A 6,000-nucleotide genomic window follows, 5' to 3' on the forward strand; every position below is an offset into this window, starting at 1 on the left:
ACATTCAAGACCAGCTCTCTGGTTTTATATATAAAAAAATAATTAAAAAAATCAGTGTGCACAATGGTCATTTAAACATTTTGATCAATGAATGCAATTCATCATTTTGGTTTTACAGTATTATTTTTTTTTACTTTTTTTAAAACTTTTTGTTGATTTTCTCTGTATATTCAAAAAACAGCATAATGGCGTTCTAGACCTGCAGGCCTTACTAGTTCACAAGGTGATTCCATTTTTTGTCTTTCACACTCATTTACCATCATCAAATCACATCTATAACTATCATTATGGTAGCAAACATACAGTTTAATCAACATCATTCTTTTCTTAAAAACTAAAAACTAAAACATTTCTCATGTCCCATAAAACTTCTTTAACACATGCAATTATTACATGCGTATTTTTTGGCTTATAAGACGCATCTCTGTTTACTAAAATACCAGGAAAGAGTTATTTTGTAACAATTACCTCAATTAACCAAATTAATCACTACTCTAACTTTGTGCAATACTATTGGTTAGGCTATATTAAGCTAATTATCTATCCTTACCAATTTAAACACCCCCCTTGCAATAGAACTTTCTTACTTCTATCTGTATCTCAGCAATCACCTCTAACTTTGTCCCGCTACCTTCCTGTCTTATTTATCACCAATAGCTTATTGCCCTGAGATTTCTGCCCATAACATAAAGCAGACAGACACAACGCTTTACGCCAAAACCCAGGAGTGCAAGCCAACAACCTATCCATATGGTAATCAAAGAAGTCAAGCTTTTGTATCACCTAATGCTCTGAGTCCAAAAAGAACAACCTCAAAGTTCAGAAAACTTAGGCTACTTTCACACTAGCGTTTTTACTGGATACGTTATGAGCGGATCCGGTTGTATTATCTTTAACATAGCCAAGACGGATCCGTCATGAATTACATTGAAAGTCAAATGGGGGAGAAAATGGATCCGTCCCCATTGACTTGCATTGTGGGTCATGACGGATCCGTCTTGCTCCGCATCCCATGACGGAAAGAAAACCACAGCATTCTGCGGTTTGCTCTCCGGCATGAGAACGGAATGCATTTTGGAGCGTTCAGTTCTGTTCATTGACAATGAATGGGGACAAAATGGAAGCGTTTATTTCCAGTATTGAGACCCTTTGACGGATCTCAATACCGGAAAATATTAATGGTAGTGTGAAAGTAGCCTAACGCCTGTCAATTATTTAATTAAAGTGCTAAAGGGACAGTTCCAAAACAAAATACGTGTAGGAAGCTTTCCTTCCCACCACAACCCTCTCTAGGTCATACATCTGTTCTAACCAAATCTCCTTTTTTCTGAAGTTCCCTCTCGGAGGACAGCATGCATCCCCATCCATACAACAGCTTTCTGCCACGCAGACTCTTACTTCTCCATACTTTTTCCACTTGAGCTCCACTCAGTAAATTGATATCACACATAAAATCTTTTTCACGCACGTCCTTCAACTGTTTCTTTTTATATTCATCATATCATTCATACTTAGATTGTGAAGATCATGTTTTTCTATAAATTGCTCAACCGCAATATAATGTTTAGAAACCGTATCACCTAAAGGGATGTTTCTGTATCGGGGTATCCAGTGCGAGCGCGTCAGCATCCATCCTGCTTTGTATTTTAACATTTCTGCTGCTATGGTTTATTTTTACCTATTTGTGCTTTATAATTAATCATTAAATAAACCTCTAGGTCTAGAAATCCACTTCCACCTTTATTCCGGTCTTTGACTACATGCTCTCTCTTCAAACGCTCCATCTTACCAGAGGGACAAAAAAATTGCTTGATTTAACTTTTTGGTCATTTTCACAGCGACATATATAAAATGACTGAGAGGATGACTGCTTTTACTATTAAAGGGGTTGTCCAGGTTTAGCGGTGAACCCGGACATATCCCCATCTTCACCCCTCCGGCCTCCCTGATTTAATGCTTCGATGCTCTCCTTTGCCCTGCACTGAATCGCAGGGCAAAGGCATTTTTTGGAGATCCGGTGATGTACCAGGCTCTCCATAGGGACTGCTATACGGAGGCTTCCGCCCAGCAGTGAGCCCGGTGACGGCACCCGCTTACTGAACTGGGAAGGCCGAGACCTTATCCTAATCCAAGCGAGGAAAAAATAGGCTATATCATTTGAAAATGTGACCATATCGCTCTTTCCCGATTTCTCTGCGGAACTTCAGAAGAAGCGTGCCACCTTTGTATCTGTAAAGAGACGCTTAAGGGAACTTAACTTACAATATTCCATGGCGTACCCTGCTCGTTTGCGCGTTGTGGATGGCGGGAAAACAGTCTTCTTAACGGACCCCCGAGAAGCAGAGGACTGAGGGACCAGATGCCCAAGACACTCACCACCCACTTGAATGGTATTGTGGTTCTGTGAGTTCTTTCTCTTTGTCCTCCTACAGGAGAATCTCTTTATTGGACAGAGATGATATTTTTCACAGTCTACACCTTGGACTATCGGTATCGTAATTGCTTATAACTTTACCCAATTGTTACAATCCTAGTTGTCGGTACCCCCTGACTAACCAAGGGTAGCTTAATGATGTCCATCGCACTGGTTATTCTTTATAGCTCTATGACTAAGTTAAGAGAAACCGGTAAGATACCTGCATAGATATTTCACCACATTACACTATGCAGGTCCCCGACCTTGTAGCCACAAAGATGGTTTCTACATCTTTTAGGGTACTTTCACACTTGCGTTGCTTGATTCCGGCAGGCAGTTCCGTTACAGATCAGGCAAACTGTATGCAAACGGATGTAATTTTTTCTGACTGATCAGGCATTTTTCAGACTGATCAGGTTCCTGATCAGTCAGAAAAATGCATTGCTATGCCGGATCCGTTTTTCCGGTGTCATCAGGCAAAAGGGATCCGTTTTTTTTTTGTTTTTTTTTTCATTTTTAAAGGTCTGCGCATGCGCAGACCGGAAGGACGGATCCGGCATTCCGGTATTTTGAATGCCGGATCCGGCACTAATACATTCCTATGGCATTCAGGCAAGTCTTCATTTTTTTCCGCCGGAGATAAAAGCGTAGCATGCTACGGTTTTCTCTTTTGCCTGATCAGTCAAAACGACTGAACTGAAGACATCCTAATACAAACTGAATGGATTACTCTCCATTCAGAATGCATGGGGATATGCCTGATCAGTTATTTTCCGGTATAGAACCCCTGTGACGGAACTCTATGCCGGAAAAGAAAAACGCAAGTGTGAAAGTACCCTTATACAGTTTCTACAGTTTTGGTTATTTACGTTTTGTTCTATATTATTTCTTTTTGTTAAGGTATGGCACAGAGGCATTAGACACAGAATACATAGGGTAGCTCAATTAAGGGAGTGGAATGTGATGTTAAGTCGACCATGCTCTTCAGATACTGGATATCCTGCAGTTGTTACAATGACACATCCATGGCCACCTTAAATGTGATGTCCTGGAATGTGAGGGGATTTGGAGGCCCCAGAAAAAGGATAGCAGACTTCTCTCATGTCCGTAAATATAATCCCCATATTCTTGGTCTACAGGAGATACATTTAACATCAGACACGGCAGGGAGGCTTAGGAAACCATGGGTACAATGGTCAGTACATGCATACGGAAATTCATACTCCAAAGTATCCTTGTTGATACACCGTACTATTCGCTGGGAAACACAGAAGACAATAGTGGACCCTGATGGAAATATATTTTTGTCTTTGCATACATTAACTGCATCCCATACATAGTGTTAAATATATATAACCCCCCACCCGCCAATGTCTCATCCTACAAGCAGCAGCAGGATTTGCAGCGCAATACCCTGACACTAGACTGATATGCATGGGAGACTTCAACATGGTAATGGACAGCCATCTAGACAGATTTCATGCTGAGGCAGATGGGACAGGCCAGCAGTCTTCTCACGCCGCGTTGTCAAGATTAGTTACTGAGATGGGTTGGGTAGATTTATGGAGGGAACGACATCCTAGACAAGAAATATACTCTTGTTTTACACGGGGAGCATTGTCGAGGATAGATTATATATTCGGCACAACCTCCACATATGTTCAATATGGTCCACAAGGGGTGGCGGATCATGCACCCATAGTGGCGAGGTTGATACTGGCTGATACCACGAGATCTGTGGCTAACCTTCGCATCCACCCCTTCTGGGTGACCCTTATGACAACTAACAATCATATACCAGACCAACTCAATATGTTCCTGGAGGCAGGGGCGGACATATCGCCTGTGCAGCCGGTTCAGCTGCACAGGCGCCCGGCGTGTGAGGGGTCCCATTCATACTAGTGAGCACTTCTGGAAGCGCTTACTAGTATGAATGGGCCCCATCTAGTATGCAAGAGAGAGGCGCTTACTTACCCCTCCAGCTCCGCTTCCTCCCTGGTCTCCTCCAGCCTGACTGCGTTCAGCGCACACTATGACCTGACGCTGTACGCAGTCAGGTCACGTGACTGTGCAGCGCAGGCTGTTGGAGACCAGCAGGGCAGGAAACCCCGGCGGACATGGAGAGCAGCGGAGCAGGAGAGGTAAGTTTAAATGACAGTATTTATTTTTTGTCTGATCTGAGGTCTGATGAGGGCGCCTGTCACATCGATATGGGGGGCCTGAATAAATAATTAACAACTGATATTAGGGGGGCTCCTCCTAACTCTGGGGGTTCTGAGCAAGTGACATATGGGGGGGCCTGAGCAATTGACATATGGGGGCCCTGCCTATTTTATATACTGGCAGACATGGGGGGCACTATGGGGGCCCTATCTTGTATACTGGCACACATGGGGGGCACTATGGAGGGGGAGGAGCAATATAGGGGCCCTATTTTATATACTGGCACACATGGGGGGCACTATGGAGAAGGGGGGAAAGGAGCACTATGGGGGCATCTTCTGGGGCCCTATCTTATATACTGGCAGACATGGGGGGGCACTATGGAGGGGAGGAGCACTATGGGGACCCTATCTTATATACTGGCACACATGGGGGGGCACTATGGAGAAGGGGGGAAAGGAGCACTATGGGGGCATCTTCTGGGGGCATCTTCTGGGGTCCTATCTTTTATACTGTCAGACATGGGGGGGCACTATGGAGGGGAGGAGCACTTTGGGGGCCCTATCTTATATACTAGCACACATGGGGGGGCACTATGGAGAAGGGAGAGCATCTATGGGGCATCTACTGGGGACCTTATCTTATATACTGGCACACATGGGGGGCACTATGGAGAAGGGAGGAAAGGAGCACTATGGGGGCATCTTCTCGGGCCCTATCTTATATACTGTCAGACATGGGGGGGCACTATGGAGGGGAGCACTTTGGGGGCCCTATCTTATATACTAGCACACATGGGGGGGCACTATGGAGAAGGGGGAGCATCTATGGGGCATCTACTGGGGACCCTATCTTATATACTGGCACACATGGGGGGCACTATGGAGAAGGGGGAGAGGAGCACTATTGGGGTCATTATATAGGGGAATTATACTGGCACACATTATAGGGCATTTTATACTGGCACATTGTCAGGTACCATGGGGATAAAGGGAGGTGCACTATTGGGGCAGGATATAGGAGTATTTTATACTGGCGCAAATGATAGGGCACTATGGGGACCTTGACTTAACTGGGGGCACTAAGAGGTTATTTGGGCACACAATAAGGGGCATTGGCACACATGAGGGCACTATGGGGACCTTGTCTCAACTGGGGGCACTAAGAGTTTTTTTGGGCACACAGTAAGGGGCATTGGCACACATTATGAGGGCACTATGGGGACATTGGCTCTACAGGGGGCACTAAGAGGAGGTATGTTTTATACTGCCACACAACAGGGCACTTTTATTTTTACTGTAACACATTATATTACTACCGTGGGCATTATGGTGGGCTTTATTACAGTTGAGGGACTATGAGGAACATGAATACTAGTATGAGCACTATGGGAGTATTATTACTTCTGGGACACAGTGGGG

This window comes from Bufo gargarizans, chromosome 5 (genome assembly GCF_014858855.1).
Source record: "Bufo gargarizans isolate SCDJY-AF-19 chromosome 5, ASM1485885v1, whole genome shotgun sequence".
NCBI classification, from domain to species: Eukaryota; Metazoa; Chordata; class Amphibia; order Anura; family Bufonidae; genus Bufo; species Bufo gargarizans.